The sequence below is a fragment of the Barbus barbus genome, assembly GCF_936440315.1.
Source record: "Barbus barbus genome assembly, chromosome: 3".
Lineage (NCBI taxonomy): Eukaryota > Metazoa > Chordata > Actinopteri > Cypriniformes > Cyprinidae > Barbus > Barbus barbus.
The window spans coordinates 27,686,024-27,704,949 of record NC_136731.1 but is presented as its reverse complement, the minus strand read 5'-3'; the positions used below and the strand labels follow the sequence as shown (position 1 = coordinate 27,704,949).

At 35.2% G+C, this 18,926-nt stretch overlaps 1 protein-coding gene across 2 annotated transcripts in view; it reads left to right on the top strand.

Annotated features, from left to right (window-relative positions):
- The window catches only part of LOC306844800 (protein ELFN1-like), a 131,411-nt gene that overhangs the window by 54,108 nt on the left and 58,377 nt on the right, over window positions 1-18,926 (top strand). For both annotated transcript variants that reach the window (XR_013781939.1, XM_079377174.1), the window contains exon 2: window positions 5,544-5,607. The gene's annotated coding sequence lies outside the window, so the exon portion shown is untranslated. The remainder of the gene's footprint in view (window positions 1-5,543; window positions 5,608-18,926) is intronic.

Here is an 18,926-nt window from a genome sequence, read left to right as displayed (position 1 = left end):
AGGATTTGCAGAGTGCCCCATTATATTTGAGATACTGAAAAGACAAGAATGCATAAATTAATGTATAGAATTTTTGTAGAAAAAACAATGGAAAGGAGTGCCGCTGAATTGCAAAAACATGTTTCGTGTGAATAACACATAAATTGCTCTAAGCCAGTTATTCTGTGTTGCTATGTAAAGGTCAGAGGTCAATAACATGTATAATGAAAGAAGCACAGAGTTTAGTACAAAACGATAAAATAAAATGATCTTCATGACAATAACCATATGTACCATTTCTACTTCCCTGCACTTGTAGTTTTTTTTTTTTTTTTTTTTTTTTTGCCTTTGTTTGTACAGGAAAACATTGTTTTCCTAGTTCTTACTGATTAGTACTGCGAGCAAGATAATTAATATCTCTCTCCTTTTTTCATTTGTTTTGGAGTTGCACATGAAAACAGACATTCTGTATATTTCATAATAACCACATGCAGAGTTCAGCATGACTGGAACGAGCAGTGAAGTCAATAAAGCCCAGCTGACAGTATATTTCCTCTCTGTTGTTTGGGTTTGCCTGATTCCTTTTGGGAACAAATAGACTGACGCACACTGACAATAAAAAGGCCTTGTCAGTTCGCTCCAAACAAATATGTCCTTCATATTTTTCTCTCTCTTTTTCTCTTTTGGTTCATACACTGCTTCATTCTTCTTTAGTCCCTTGCTCTTTTTATCTTGAAACAAGGCCCTGTTTGTACCTGTGAGGATGAATAGAGAATCCAAAACTTTTAATCCAAAACTGCTCTGATGCAGAGAACAAGTGCTAAAGAGGGCATTAGACCAGTGCAGTTTCTTAACATAAAACACGTCATTTTGCATCTACCCAGGGAGTTCCAGACCGTAGGAACAGTTCCAAAGGTCAGGAGCACCAGGATGCCGAGGATAATGAGATTATACTGAAATCATCCAAAAGTCTTTGAGTAATGCTTCTGCACCAGGGAAAATCCCTTTAACAGGTTTCTGTGCTTTATTACAGTTGGCGTCAGTGATAAATGTCATAAATGTTAAGAAACAAATCATTTAGCTCTGTGGAGTTTGCATATTGGATAACATGCCATTAATGAACATTTCTATTAACAATATTGATGAAGGAAATCAATGACTGTTGTCTGCAGTAAACACATTCTTACTCTTCTAATGAAGGCAATCAGTTCAAATATTTAACCCGAGGGTGCTCCAATTTTGCATTTCAAAAGACCAGGTCTTGGAAAACGTGCAATGAACATGTTGTTGCTTTTTTTTTAACTGAAGCAGCTGCGGCAAAACTAAAGAGGACCATGGCAGGGCTATTTTTGCCCACATACCCATGTGTAGCCTCCTTCACTTGTCAGCAGCTGAGCAGAGGCTATCAATCAGAGCTGAGCGGCAGTACGATGCATGGGCCGCTGTGGAGCTCGTGGTTAGTGTGCCAGTGATATGCTCCTCAGGACCATATGGGGTCTGATCTCCTGTGGGCACCGGCACGTCCATGCTTACATCACATGTAGGTCAGGGTCTTGTCACAAGGGCTATGTTCACACTACAAGTATCAGAACTTAATTCTTATTTTATGCTCAGATCTGTTTTTTGTTGTTGTTGTTGTTAATGTGGCCAGTATCAATTCAAGTGTGAATTAGTGATGGTCCTGAATTGACTTGCATATAGGCACCTAGTGACCAAATAATTACTGGTATGTCAAATCTCTGGAGTGACCCTCATCAGCGCAGAATTGTAGTAGCATTGCAAAACAAACCTGTGTCAGATTTATCAGTATGTGCTGATAAATGCAGTCCAGACATAGCCAACTATGCTCACAAGGCAAGCATTTGATCTGTTTTCTATTAATTGTTTTTTTTATGTTGTCTACCAGCTGTGTTTAAGAAGTGAATGATGCCAGATTTATGAATTAATCACTCTTTTGATCTAATTGGTCAAACAGGTTTGAGAAAAGCTCTGAAATTGTTCATGATTCACTTTAATTCATTAAGTGGTTTCTCACATCGAATTTTCTCGCAATGAAAAAAAAAAAATTGCCACATGAGGTTAATATAATCCATTTTAGAAAATTTGAATCTTTGTCAGCGATGAAACAGGTACTTATTCTCCATGCAGCTTGACTACACTGCAGGTAAAAACAAAACAAAACTAAAACCTGATAAAAACTAAAATAAATAAATAAAATATTCAATTCAATTCAGTTCAATTCAGTCTGAACGTATCCGGGTATGCATATGAGGTGTGTGTTTAAGATGGCCATGAAGAAAAAAGGGTCCTGTGAGGCAAAAATAAGATGCTTTGCTTTCTAAAATTCTGATTTCTTTGATTTTTTGTAAATTTATTTATTTTATTTATTTTTTTATATAAGCTGACCATTAATTATATTATTATATTATATTCCGTGCACAGGGCTGTTGACATGTTACAAGTTTAGAAGTCGCATTTGGAGATCCTCTTGGTTCCTGCATAAAGGAAATGGCAGGGATGCTGGGGTTGTTGAGAGGGGCCACAGTTTGCGTTAAAGGTAGCATACGCCAGGGCAGCTGCAAAATCTGCCCTGCCAAGGACGCAGTGCTTCCAAAGCCTGCTCTGTGCCATTAAATAGGTCATTGACCAGCTAAATGGAGTCATTATGATGAGTAACTAAAAGAATAGCACCCAAATCCATGAACCTCGTCTCTGCGGAGCTCTGGTTTCCGCCGCTTTTGGGGTTTCACAAGCTTTTGCTGTATGAGCTACAGCTGCCAGAGACCTCTTTCATAGGGGAATGCAAATGATGCCCTGACCAGCTAATTATACCACATTAACAATTCCCTGCTTTATTGACAGTTGCAGTGCTGGAGATTTCCATGGGAAACCTATTTATTTATTTATTTATAAAAAAAAAAAAAAAAGTATTAGTACTCTTAAAATCCTTAGATCTCTTTTAGTGCTAGAAAAACAGCTAACTGTGTGAATGCTAGCAGGCTTGATATGTGACCCTGGACCACAAAACCAGTCTTAAGTCGCTGCGGTATGTTTGTACCAATAGCCAAAAATACATTTTATGGGTCAAAATTATCAATGTTTCTTTTATGCCACAAATCAGTAAATGTCATGTTCCATGAAGATATTTAATGAATTTCCTACCGTAAATATATCAAAACTTAATTTTATCAGTAATATGCATACCTAAGAACTTCATTTGGACAACTTTAAAGTTGATTTTCTCAGTATTTTGATTGTTTTGCATCCACAGATTACAGATTTTCAAATAGATGTATCTCGGCCATATATTGTCATATCCTAACAAACCATACATCAATGGAAATATTATTTATTTAGCTTTCAGAAAATTGACACTTATGACTGGTTTTGTGGTCCATATTAGCAAATGAAAGCTAATTATAGAAATGCTTTAAAATGATTGTTTGTATGTATTTACAGTAAGTGATTATAATGGTGATTATTGTAAGTGATTGTATAGTGTAACAACAATAAAAGCTGTTGGCTAATAACAGCTCCTTATGCTAGACCTACTAAATGTGAGGCAACAAGTTAGCTATTAAGGATAAAGTCCTAATAAGAAGCAGCGCAAACATCTTTTGTTATGCTTATTAGTGGCATGTTATTGAGAAATATATATATTATAATGAAGTTGCAATTTACTACATTTAAAATGTTAAAGGTAATATTAAATAACTCGCTACAGTTAAAATTATATATAAGTACTTTACATGTGCTTTGGTGTACTTTAAAGCATGATAAAAGATTAAAACATTGAATTAAAATATGACATTATTTCAAGGTGCACTTTTTAAAAGTGTACTAAAGTGTGTTAATAAACAGTCATGAAAGTATGCTCTCTTTAAGTACACTTAAATGGCCTTAATATTATATTCATCCATCTTAATTTTCTGTGTCATAATGTCATTCAGACTGACATCACATTAAGAATTAAATTCTGATTGTTATTCTTAGTCAAAACACTGGTTAAAATTTTCTCAGCCAAACAGGGCGAAAACTGTGTAATGCAAATTATGATTAGCCTCAAAGGTCACAGGCACTGATTTCCCCTCAGCTGAATCTTTGCACTTTCAACCCACCTCACACATACTGAAACGCACCCATCTCTTTTATCTGCTCCACATTTCCATTAAAAAACAAGCTCAATTAATATTTGTACAGTAACTCTTACTCCTCTATCGTCCATGTTTACTTTGCATATCAATAGTGTCATAGCCTATGAAGAATATTTAAATTTCCACGCTGAAATCATATGTAGCTATTTGTTAATAAGATTGTGTATATGTATATTAAATACAGTAATGCCAGCGTTATTTTAGTAGCATTTATAATGCTGTTATAGTATTTATCAATATTTGGAATTATATGTTATTGTTATATTTTCAGTTTAATTTTAATTTTGGTAGTTTAGTAATCAATTTTAGTAACTTTACTATGTGCTTTTGTTAGTTGGATTTATATATATATATATTAACTTTATTTTTATTTCAGTTTTTGTTTTAGTGCTTTTAGTTACTCAAACTTATGTATACAGGCTTACAAAAATATTTTTAATTATATTATTTAATAGTTTACTTTTTTATTTTTATTGATTTTATTATGTGATTAAATCAGTTGTATTTATTATTTCTATTTCCATTGATTTATTTTTATTTAAGATTTGTTTTAATATTTATTTCAGTTAGATACCAAGGCAACATTTCTATTTTATTTTTGTTTTTCTTCTAATATTTCTTTTTCATTTTATGTCAGGTTTATCAAAAATGATTTTGAATAGTTTTAGCTTTAGTTAGCAATGCATACTTGCATATTTCAGAATGTCTATTGTCTTTCTTGATGATGTACTTAAATTGTACTTGAGCTCAGGCTACTTTCTCATTCCGTTCAAATGTAATACCTGAAATCTAAAACTTAAACCTTATACCTGTAGACTGTTTTTCCATTTCCATAGTTAATTGTGTTTTTGTTAGATTTTTTACATTGCTGTGTCGAACATTCATTAGCACTCTGTGTGGATGTGCATGGAGCTCACAGAAAAAGACGTACTGAATTAATGGAGTGTTAATAATTGCTAACTCATTAGTGTCATCTTATTTGCATAGCATATCATTGCATCTTTTGAGCAGTGAATATTAATTTCCAAAGGCATGAAGTATTGCAAGATATGAATAGAGGAATTATCCATGGGTAAACCGCTCATCATGAAAAAAAGTCAAAGCGTTGAAAAGAGCTGCTATGTACCGGTATTTGTCCCATGTGTGTCTTTTTAGACAGTCAGATGATGTTGCACTAATATGCTAGGACTTTCATGGCTGCTTAATTATTATTATTATTAATTTCTTTATTGTCAGTTTAAAAAGGTTAGTAAATGTCTTTGCATAATGAAAGTCCATCTCACTTTTTTGCGCTTTTGTTTTGATGTCTAAGGCGAAGTCATTACTTTTATATGCGCAAAGTAACGTCTCTCCTGTACATATGCGAATGTGAAAAGGAACTTCTAATTAGTTTCTCCTTTTCTCCCACAGGAACAGGCCAGCTACAGATGGTGGATCTCAGACATGCATGTGATCACTAGACAGTTTAACCAGGGTAAGTCCTCTTTGGAAAGTCTCCATGACCTGAATAGTGGCATGGCAAGAGGCTGCTCTAAAGCTCCAGTGTCCTCCTCTCTGATTGGATCTGCCCCTTTTTAAATCGCCACTGTGAGCGTTAAGACTTCACATTCAGTTATCGTTCCCATATCTGGAGAAGCTTTCAAACATTGAATGAATGTATACCCATGTTTGAAGTGTGATAACAGATGATTCTAGTTTGTTTCTGCTTCAGTTCTAGTTCTGTCAGCTGATAAAATTAAATAAGTTACATTATGTGCTGAGTAAATAAGCAAATTAATTGCATAAATCAGTGTTTGCCTATAGACAAACCTTCAAGTGTCTGTGATTTAGAGGCAGTCTGCTGTTTGTTTAATTTCTGTATCACTGAAGAATAGCCTCTCAGTCAACTTATATCCACAGCAATCAACTTTGCAACCAAGTTTGTTGTTTATTCCAAGGTTGTTCACATAGGATGTGTTCTTGGACCATTTTTAATTGTTTGCCTATGCATACATGACCGTTGTGGCACATCATAATGTTTTTCAGAATCTAGGACCATTGGCTCCATGTTTTTCAGATGCTGTGTCAAGTTAAAATTACTTCAGCTTGGAAAAACCTGTCTTGAGACTACTGCAATTCTTTTTTATCATGTTGACTGCTTTATATTTTGGTGGTACTTCATGCTTCAATTGCTCTGATAGTCGGAAAATTCATTATTACAAAATGTACTAATGGGGAAGGGGTCATTGATTAAATAAATACTATTAATCATTCCAAATTAATGTGTTAAATTAACATTTAATTTGTTTAGACAGGTAAAAGAACAATTGATTATAATGACTTTAAATTAGATTGGTCGAAAGCTTCAAAAAGAAAATTAATTATACACATCTGCATATAATGTGTCATGTTATTTAAAAATTCACGATTTTCCAAAAGTTAAAGGCATGATCATTGGACCTTTTAGTGCCTCTAAAATAAATAAATAAATAAAAAATAAACGAGTACCTGGATATGGTATTCCAAAGCCACATAGAGGACGCTGAAAGTCTCAGATCTATTTTTATTCATGTTTTAATCATCAGTCAGTTACACTTTAATTATCATCACAGTCTGGATCTACAGCTGACAGCCTCTGCCCTCGTCTAGAGATCGATGCCATGGCCGATCCTTTGATGTGTCCTTATAAATCACATTAAGTGGCAAAAATGAAAGACCTTTCATATTGATCATGGCCCAGGCAGTTTAATTTGCTTAGTTCTTATGGATATTCCTCTAGACACCATGCACTTGCACCGTTTTGCCTCCAAGGCTATTCACTTACAGAAGCATCCCCGTGTGTTGACTTCTTGCGTGAATCTGTCCGTTGAGTCTTGGTGCATTCATTCTAGTTCACACTGGCTGATGCAACCCAGACTGTCAGTAGGGCAATGCCAAAAAGATTAGATGCTGCTTTACTGTGCTTGTCTTCACAGGACAGAGAACTGAGCGCAGACAATCCTCCAAATATGCACCAATTCATTAACAGCCATCCATTCTCTATACTGCTTAACCTTTGTAGGGCTGCGAGACAATTCATTAAATATGTAATTGAATGAGAGCAATGCAAATACTTGAAAGAATATTCCATGTTCAGTACAAGTTAAGCTCAGTCAACAGCCTTGTGGCGTGATGTTGATTACCACAAAAAGTCATTTTGGCTCAGCCTGTGTTTCTTTACAAAAAAATAAACTACAAAATCAATCAGTTTCTTTGAAATGTATTTTTGTAGTTTCTATACATATCCACTATATGTATCACAACATTTTTGCTGATGTACTGTATATGTTTTGTTTATACAGTATTTGTACAACTAACTATATATACTATATTGTCTATAGACCATATTCAGAACTATTTCTGCACATTCAATGTCTGGATTGTGAAGTTAGTGAACAAGACACACGTTTTTCTACTGAAATACTGCAAGTACTGCAGGTATTCAGTGAATTTGCTTCTCAGTGTTTTTACACATTAGCAAATAGGAGGAAAAAAAACTCCAAAGTGATAATCAGTTTAAATCAAACGTTAAGGAAGTATTTCACCATTGAAAAGATTTTGAATCCCGCTATGCAATCGACAGCTTTTTGTGTGAGACTTTGTGGGATACTTCAGAACCTAGAGGACCAGACTGTCTGATGGGAGACAGCCCTCAGAGGTTGCATTGTTAAGTCAGACAGCTTGATTTGACTGACAGTTTTCGCTTATAATGCAAGGCATTTGTGAGGGGAATTTCTGAGGCAGATATTTGACATGTGCTGTCTGTCTGGAATCCTGTTTATAGTGCCCCAGGTTGATTCCAAATATACATAATATTGTCTAGCGGTGAAAATGAATGATTTGGTCATGTATTCAATAATTTATGAATTCTACACCCATAAACAATATAAACTGAACAATATTATCTGGCACTGGGACACATTAGCTCTCCCGAAGACCATCAGCCTCCTGAACGATGTGTGGGCTGCTGTACTGATGTCTCATAGACTGGGCTGCCTCCTCCTCCTCCTTCATGAATATGGTGATACATAATAATTTATCTCTAATTTGTTCCTGAATGGTTCATTGTTTTTGAGTGAATCAGCTGAATAAATAATTCAGTAACTCACTTAAAAGACAGTCACTTCTATGTTTTTTTGTTTTTTTTTACAATTTATTAAATTAATTCAATGACCCCTTTTTTCTAAATGAATTAGAACGAATTGGTTAAATAAATTATTCAAATCATTCACTTTTAAAGACACCTAGTAACCTGCAGAAAGATTAGATTTTGAGGATTATTTAAGCACATAGCGAACATTGATGGCATTTTTCACATTTCTGTTGCTGCAATAATCCACTCAAGGCCATGTGCTACAGTGATTTTTACCACAGCTAAGGGGCTTCACATCATACCCAAAAACACCCTGTGGTAAAATAATTCTAACACATGGCCTCTTGTGGCTTATTGCTTTAATAGACATCTCCTCTGAAGCTTTCTAACTCTTTAGATGCATTACTCCTGAGTAATTCTGAATCCCAGTATTCATCAATATTCTTCTTTGCCTCTTGGGCCCTCACTCACTCTCGCTTTCTCATCGAGTAGACGAAACTCCAGACTGTTTCACATCACATCATTCTGCTTTCTATGCAAAACACTGTTTTTTGGTGTGGAGCTACATGGAACATAAAGAGTTCATCAGTGTTTGCGTGTTGTGTGACTTTTTAAAACCCCTGAAGCCTAACATCTCCTCCGGAATAGGTAAATATATTTCTGCTGCGCCGCTAATGTTATTCTTCTCAACGAATCAGTCGGTCGCATTTCCTAAATGTCATCATTTTTATTTCCAGCTGAGAAGAGGCATCCCTCCCACAGCCATGGCTATTAGCTCTGCCATACAATCATTTCATCTATATGGGGCATGAAAAAGAGGTACAACATGCTGCATCAGCTTAAATCAATTGTTCATCTCTAATGACTTACATTTAGAAAACTCACTGCAATACTAGCTGAAAGCAGAGAAGATTAATAAAAGCCAATTGCATCTCCAAAACCAGCGGCAGACGTGATAGATTATCAGCTCGCATGCAATTTCAACTTCCTCTACTGCAGACAGCGTATTTGAAACAAGTCTCCCAATGGCCCCCTGCGATGGAAGGTGAACTCTAATGTGTTTGTTTGCTTTTTAATTTTATAATATACACGCCACTGTGGTTGCCAGAACTTTAACATAACAGTATGGTAAACATTATGGAGCACTGGCTGCTGTCAGACACCTTCTAGAGCCAAAAATCTCACTGGATTATTACAATTAATGGCAAAAGGAAAGTTTGGAAATGAAATCTGATCCCTCTCTCTTTCTCTCTCTCTCTCTGTGTGTGTGTGTGTTATATTTTAAAATATACTAAATTTTATTTAATAAGACAACTGGGGAATTTTTAGTTTGAAAGAATTTTTTTCTGTAATTATTCACTGTAATGTGGCTGTTAAACAAGACCGATAAGATAAATAGGCTAGTTAATGCATATAATGTCAAAGTTTTGTTTTTCCTCATGCTACACTTTTGTAAAAATTAAGGGTCCAAAAGGGGTTTTGAGAGCATAGAAGAATGCATTGAAGTCATTCAGTGATCAGTTCTTAAAATAACCATTTTCCTTGAGTGTGAAGAACATTTCTAAAAAGCCTTTTCAGCTCCAAAAAAACTTTTGTGCAATGGAATGGTTCCATGGAACACCAGAATTCTATATTGGCCATAGCGGTCATTCTGACCGTTCATACTGTTCTGTCTGAACTGGATGCCATTTTGTCATGTCATATTTACATTTGAAGATTTCTCTTGAGGTTTTACAATGAAGCTTTGAATGTCTGTTGTCATATTTTATGACGTCAACAGCGTAAAAAATATTTTTTGTAATATATAATTGTGTTCAGCAAGTGGGAGAGCAAAGATTTTTCACAGTAGTGAAAATGTTGTATTTGAAAAGTAATTTATAAATACAGAAAAGTAAAAAAAAAAAAAAAAAAAAGAAAGAAAAAAATAACTAAAGCTGAATGTTTTAGTAGATAAAACATTGTGAATTTTGAAAATGATCACATACAGTGGTGTGAAAAAGTGTTGGCCCCCTTCCTGATTTTTTTTTTTTTTTTTTTTTGCATGATTGTCACACTTTAATGTTTCAGATCATCAAACAAATTTAAATATTAATCAAAGATAACACAAGTAAACACAAAATGCAGTTTTTAAATGAAGGGTTTTTTTATGAAGGGAAAACAAAATCCAAACCCACATGGCCCTGTGTGAAAAAAGTGCCCCCCCCATTAAAACATAACTATGGTTTATCACACCTGAGTTCAGTTTCTCTAGCCACACTCAGGCCTGATTACTGCCACACCTGTTCGCAATCAAGAAATAACTTAAATAGGACCTGCCTGACAAAGTGAAGTAGACCAAAAGATCATCAAAAGCTACACATCATGTTGAGATCCAAAGAAATTCAGGAACAAATGAGAAAGAAAGTAATTGAGATCTATCAGTCTGGAAAAGGTTATAAAGCCATTTCTAAAGCTTTGGGACTCCAGTGAACCACAGTGAGAGCCATTATCCACAAATGGCGAAAACATGGAACAGTGGTGAACCTTCCCAGGAGTGGCCGGCCAGCCGACCAAAATTACCCCAAGAGTGCAACGTCGACTCATCCAAGAGGTCACAAAAGACCCTACAACAACATCTAAAGAACTGCAGGCCTCACTTGCCTCAGTTAAAGTCAGTGTTCGTGACTCCACCAAAGAGACTGGACAAAAATGGCCTGCATGGCAGAGTTCCAAGACGAAAACCGCTGCGGAGCAAAAAGAACATAAAGGCTCGTCTCAGTTTTGCCAGAAAACATCTTGATCATTGCCAAGACTTTTGGGAAAATACTCTGTGGACTGACGAGACAAAAGTTGAACTTTTTGGAAGGTGTGTGTCCCATTACATCTGGCATAAAAGTAACACAGCATTTCAGAAAAAGAACATCATACCAACAGTAAAATATGGTGGTGGTAGTGTGATGGTCTGGGGTTGTTTTGCTGCTTCAGGACCTCGAAGACTTGCTGTGATAAATGGAACCATGAATTCAGCTGTCTACCAAAAAATCCTGAAGGACAATGTCCGGCCATCTGTTCGTGACCTCAAGCTGAAGCGAACTTGCGTTCTGCAGCAGGAAAATGATCCAAAACACACCAGCAAATCCACCTCTGAATGGCTGAAGAAAAACAAAATGAAGACTTTGGAGTGGCCTAGTCAAAGTCCTGACCTGAATCCTATTGAGATGCTGTGGCATGACCTTAAAAAGGCGGTTCATGGACTTCCGGTATGGCGTCGGCGCGAGTGGCAGCTTAGAGTGAGAGCTCTCAGACAAACGTGTTATCCTCCCCGAATTCAATTTATTATATTCTTTGAAATTATCTAGTAAACATGGAAGGGGAGAAACAACGAAAGGCTAGAAGCAAAGCATCTCAAAAACCCGAGAAAAATTGTAAACAAACAGCGGAAAATGAAGACAACGCTGGCGAGCACGAAGCCGAGGATACCTTTCAAAATAGTATCTGCGCCATATACGCTGAAATTAAGGCTATCCGATCGGACGTAAAAACAGAGTTAAACAATTTCCATGAGATTCTTTCCAGAGACTTGAAAACTGATTTGGCAAATTTCAGAACAGATATCAACCTGAAACTGAACGAAATCGCCACAGATTTGAAGGACACAATGGGTAGAATGGATGAGGTCGAACAGAGAGTGACGGATTTGGAAGAATGGAACACCGAAGCTAAAGAAGTGCTGTGTCAAACCCTTGACATCCAGCAAAAAATGCAAAACTGACAGATCTCGAAGCAAGATCTCGACGAAACAATATAAGACTGTATGGAATTCCGAAGGAGGCTGAAGGGGACAACATACAGGAATTTATTGAAAGCTTCATCAAGACGTTCTAGGAAGAATTATTCTACTAAGTGCACCGATTTATAATATCGGATTGCACTGGGGAGGCCCTTCGTTAATCGAAGATTTTCCTTTCCAAACAGAAGTTACTTAAGAAGAAACTTTGATCATGGAAGCTACAGTTTTTTTTGGTTGCACATTTTATATTTTTCGAAGTTGTGTTAAATGTATGTTAAGGTCAATCAGGGCTTACAATGTTAACGGGTTACAAAATCCTATCAAACGAGGTAAACTCATAGCAAAGATGAAACGAGAGAACCAGCATATAATTCTTTGGCAAGAAACCCATCTGATACAAACTGAACATGAGAAACTGAAAAGGTTAGGATTTAGAAATACCTTTTATTCATCCTATGCTAAGGGACATACTAGAGGAGTTGCAATATTAATTTCAAATAAGGTGAATTTTCAGGCTTCCAGTCAAATTGCTGATAAAGAGGGACGTTACATTTTGGTAAAAGGGATCCTTGATTCTAGGGAAGTAACATTGTTTACTGTTTATAGACCACCAGGACAGGATAAAATATTTATTAAGAAATTATTTGATTTAATAGCTTCAGAAGTATCAGGTATTCTTATTTGTGCTGGGGACTGGAATGTACAGTTGTATCCTACCCTAGACTCTTCAAATCCAACAAAAAAGATTAATTCTGAAACGCTGTATGTTAGGAAAATGCTTAAAGCAGCAGGCATGTTTGACATATGGAGGGAGCTCCACCCATCTGCAAGAAAATTCACCTTCTTCTCCCATCCCCACATGGTCTATTCTAGGGTTGACTATTTTTTTATGTTTCATTCAGAGAGGCACAGGATTATAGATTGTGAAATAGGAGCTAAAGATGTTTCCGATCATGCAGGAGTGTACTTGAGACTTCACCTTGATGTTCAATCTAAGAATACTGTTTGGAGATTAAATACAAGTCTTCTAAATGATCACCAATGTGAAGAATATATTAAAAAAGAAATTAAGGATTACATTGACTTTAATAATAATGAGGACATGTCACCGTGTGTAATATGGGATGCGGCTAAAGCGGTACTGAGAGGAAAGCTCCTAAAGTGGTCCTCAAGAAAAAAGAAAGAAAAACATAAGTTACTGGCTGATTTAACAAATACACTAAAGACATTGGAACAAAAACATATTGAATTAAATGAGCCTACATTTTTAGATGAAATAAAAGTGATAAAACAACAAATAAATAAGATACTTGACAAACAAGTGGAGATTAAACTCAAATACATTCAGAATTACTATGAAAACGGACCCAGAGCTAAAAAAATGTTAGCTTGGAAACTCCGTAAACAACAAATGGAGAGGTCCATTTATAAAATCAGAGACCCTGAAACCAATGTAATGTGTTATAAATCAGAAGAAATATCACAGTCTTTTGAAAAATATTACAAGAAATTATACTCCCAACCGGAAGCAGCTAACCCCTTAATTATAAAAAGTTTTTTGGATTCTCTAGATTTACCATCGGTAGGAATGAAACAAAACAAAACAAATTGGTACCACAAGAAATCACAGAATCAGAAATAGATAGTGCAATATCAAATCTAAAAACAAACAAAGTACCGGGAGGGGATGGATATCCAGCAGAGTGGTATAAAATATTTAGGGAATTATTGAAACCTATGCTCCTAAAATGTTTTAACCATGTTCTTAAGGGGGGACCCCAATGTCCTGGAAACAAGCGATTGTATCTGTAATACCAAAGGCTGGAAAAGATAAGACAGAATGCGGCGCATACAGACCTATCTCAGTGTTAAATATAGATTATAGAATATATACTTCAATAATAGCTAAAAGATTAGAAAATATAATTCCTGATTTGATTGATACTGACCAAACTGGATTTGTTAAAAGTAGGCAGACGCATGATAATGTGAGACGTGCACTATTTTTGTTCGAGACCATGAGCAAAAATACTTCCAAATCCTTGGCAATTAGCCTGGATGCGGAAAAAGCTTTTGACTCGGTGCGATGGGAGTTTTTGTATTTAGTACTGCAACGTTTTGGCTTTAATGAAGAAGTTATAAGAAGCAATAAACCACTATATAATTTACCAACAGCCAAGATTAAAATAAATGGTAATGTTTCTAACTCAATTACACTGGAGCGGGGATGTCGTCAGGGATGCCCCTTGAGTCCTACACTTTTTGCACTATTCATAGAGCCATTAGCTCAGGCAATTAGAGAAGATACAGAAATTCTAGGAATTCCAATGAAAGAATCCGAACACAAAATATGCCTGTATGTGGATGACATTCTTATGACTATTTCTGAGCCAGATTCCAGTTTACCCAAACTCATGTCTTGTTTGGTTGGTACTCTGGATATAAAATGAATTTACACAAAACCCAAACCCTCTCTTTTAATTATTCACCTCAGGAAAATATCCTTAAAAATTATAATTTTAAATGGAAAACAAATAGTATTAAATACCTGGGGGTTACTATACCAAAGAATTTAACTAAAATTTATATTTCTAATTATGGATCTATTACGAAGGAACTGAAAGCAGACTTGGATAATTGGACACCTCTAACTTTTAGTTTGCATAATCGAATAGAAATGATAAGGATGAATGTTTTACCACGGTTATTATTTTTCTTTCAATCACTACCTGTAGAGATACCAAAAAAACAATTTAATGACTGGAATCGAATGATCTCAAGATTTATATGGAAAAATCATAAACCCAGGGTAAGACTCAAAACACTACAATTACCAATGGAGAGAGGAGGACTGTCTCTTCCTTGTTTGGAGGATTATTATAAAGCAGCACAATTAAAATATCTAGTTTGCTGGTGTATTGATGACTATGATGCAAAATGGAAAGAAGTAGAATTCAACCAGCTAGACTTTCCTCTCCCTTCTTTATTAGGGGACAGAACTACTAAGATTATGTACTCTAACAAACTAAGCAATTGGACATTAGTTCCTCTTAATATTTGGTTCAAAGAATGCAAAACTCTGAGACTGGAAAAACAAGCACGGCTGCTAAGATGGGTGGCATTTGATAGAGACTTCAAACCTGCACAGATGGATGTGCGGTTTAAACAATGGATATGGAATGGTATCACATCATATTGTACAGTATCATCCAACATTGGTTTAGAAAGCTTCCAACATCTTATTGATACCTATAATTTAGAGAAACCCGACTTCTATAGATATTTACAGCTTAGAAATCACTTTAATAAAAATATTATTAATGAGGCAACTGAATTGAATCGCATAAACATTTTTGCTGATGCATATAAAGGTGGTATTCACAAGAAACTGGTGTCAAAATATATTCATGTATACAGTCCTCTAAGTCTCATTCTACTTTATATGTTAAAGAAAAATGGGAGAAGGAGGCGCACATAATTCTAACGGAAGAAGATTGGTTAAACATATGTAGGTCACAACATGCAACCTCCAGTTCTGGTCAGTGGAGAGAATTCTCATGGAAAAACGTTATTAGATTCTTTATTACTCCAAAAAGAAAATATTTACAGAATGGTAATCCGGAATCTGCACTTTGCTGGAGACGATGTAACAACTCAATGGCGGATTATATTCATATATTCTGGAACTGTACGGCAATCCAATCATACTGGTTAATGGTAATCACTGAAATAGAATCAACACTGGGTTTTGAGATTGATCATAGCTTTGGTGCTATATATTTAGGAAACATACCAACTGATTTTAATGCTCAAGACAAGTACCTTCTCAGGTTGTTATTGGTTACTAGTAAAAAAGCAATAACCAAGAAATGGCTGAATGAGAATCCACCAACAAAAGAGGACTGGATAACAATTGTAAGGGATATGTTTGATATGGAGAAAATGACCTTTTCTCTAAGACTAAGTATGGATACATTTTATAAGAACTGGTCAAAATGGTTAATACACATGAAAATAGATAATACATAATTAGATGTTAAGTGTTGTACAGTGAATGCCCCCCCCCCCCCTTTTTTTTTTTCTTCATATATGTGAAGTATTTACTTAATGGAAATACACTGATTGGACTGAAACTTACAGACTTCAATTTACCCTTATTGAATTTTTTTTTTTAACTATTATACCTCCTATTGTATGTGCATTGGGGGGGGGTACTATAGGAAAAGTAACCCATATTATATTATAAAAATAACTGTATAAGAAGGATGTAAGAACTGTATGTAATGCCTCTGGTGACCTGTATGTTCCCTTTTTTATTTTATTTTTTATTTTTTTATTTTTTTGTAATGTTTTTCTTGTATTTCTAAGTTGTGTTATAAGAAATAAAAAAATAAAAAGTAAAAAAAAAAAGGCGGTTCATGCTCGAAAACCCTCCAATGTGGCTGAATTACAACAATTCTGGCAAGATGAGTGGGCCAAAATTCCTCCACAGCTCTGTAACAGACTCATTGCAAGTTATCGCAAACGCTTGATTGCAGTTGTTGCTGCTAAGAGTGGCCCAACCAGTTATTAGGTTTAGGGGGCAAGCACTTTTTCACACAGGGCCATGTGGGTTTGGGGGTTTTTTCCCCCTTCATAATAAAAAACTTCATTTAAAAACTGCATGTTGTTTACTTGTGTGATCTTTGATTAATATTTAAATTAGTTTGATGATCTGAAACATTAAAGTGTAACAAACATGCAATAAAATAAAAAATCAGGCAGGGGGCTAACACTTTTTCACACCACTGTAAATCTTTTTTTCAATACATTTGAACTTTTGTTGGATGTGGAAATGTTTGGATCACACAAATCAAAAACAGTTCTATGCAGCCACCAGTGGAATCATAATCCATTAATAAATGGATCTGTTATGACAGCATAACGTAATAATAAATATTGTCACTGTCGGCAAAAAAAAAAAAAAAGTTTATTTTACTATCAGTTTATTATATCACAATTTCAGTCTAAAATAGCCTACATGCATTTGCTATTGCATTACACATAATAATAATAATAGCTATTTTGTCATAACATTGAAGTAGGCTATTATTGATAACAGCCAGGCTATAGCCTTCCTTCCTTCAGCCTAACATATCTGGAACTGTGGCAGATTGAATGGCAGCAGTTTTCGAATTGGAGTTGTCCACCTGCCTTTTTTTAATGAATGGGTATTTTAGCTTAGCAATAGAATATAAAAACAACTAGAAAAAGTCGAACAATGTTAAAATAAAATATACACACATTTATGAAATGTCAGGATATTATAGTTATATGGCTTTTAACTCAACAAACTTATTACATTGCAAAATTAAAAAACTGTCAAAATGACTGCTTTGGTAATTCTAGTGTTAAAGTTTCTTAGTGGAACCATTATTATGAAGTGTATAGTGTGAGAGAGAATGCCCAGTTTCACATGCTTCTGACACCAACTGTCTGTGAGCACACGTGAGTGTACCACACATGAATGAGTATTTACAGAGGGCACTGAGGCATAGCCATGACCTTCTGATTTAATTGAGGTGCCTTCATGACATAAATTCATTTATCTTTTACTTAGTGACTTAGAGATCAATCCTTTTCACCTGTCAGAGAGAAAGGAAGGAGGAACATTTTATCAACAAGCAGTGCTGACCATTAATGGATCTTGCAGACTATAATTTTTCTTTTTCAAAAACAACCAAAAATGCCAACAACATCTCCATCAAAACAGACCAAGAAGTCCACATATGTTTAAACATATTATCTAAAAGAATTTCTAAGTATTTCTTCTTGTATTTCTCCCTGTGTGGGAAAAACAGCCACGATATAGATGTTGAACCGTTCCTGTAGCCGTGATTCCAGCACACTTTACTGTTGAATGTTTAATGACTTGATCCTCAGACTTATTTGAATGGATTACTGTAGTAGATCTGAGATCAGCATTTTTTTGGTTTAACAAAGGCCTCTCTGAAATGGCTATAATTTGGAGTTGATCACAAAGCAAAGCTGTTATTTATATCCTACTGCACTGCATTCAGGAATTAATAACACACTTTGCAGAGAGGGAAGTCATCCATTTTAGACCCAGAGCTTTCACGTGGGCCAGTTCCCCAGCAACAGCCATTTCCAAATGGTCCAAATGAACAATGCGCCGGCGGAAGAGCTGGAGGCATGACATGGCCGAGTAGACAGCCCCATGAACTGTATGAAAACACTGCCTACAGTTGAGCTTATACTTTTAAATACCCCTTTTTTTATTATTCATTATTCGACAGGGACAATAGACAGTCAGAAAACTGCCCCAGAATTAGCTACAGAGCTAAATTTCATTTGCTCTCCCTGGGCAGGAAAATACAAAACAAATTATGTGACAAAAAAACATCAGTATAATACCATTTACAGTAAAATCCCTCCAAAATTTAACAGATAAAAATTATGAATATCAATAATCAAACAATGATGATACCTGCAAGGTTTCCTATCGAATACGTTTAGAGCACATTTATACAACGTATATAAAGGTCTAAGAGTAGATTTCCTGCTTGCGACCATGAAGTAATACAATAAGAGAAATTACAAAAGATCAAAGAATTAAAAAAAAAAAAAAAAAAACTCTTGAAGCTTCTATTGAAAGTTGACTCAGTATAAATTTAAAATTAAAATAAAAGTTGAGGTGACACTACACAGACAATTTTTCGAACATGCTTTTCAAATGTTAAATGAGAATCTAAAATAACTCCAAGATATTTAAAATCTGGTACACTTTGTAATTTTTCACCATTAACTAATATAGCTGGTTGGACCTCCTCCTTCTTTTCAATTTTAAAATACATACATGCACTTTTACGAACATTTAACGTTAAGCAGCACTGACTAAACCAATCTAAAATAT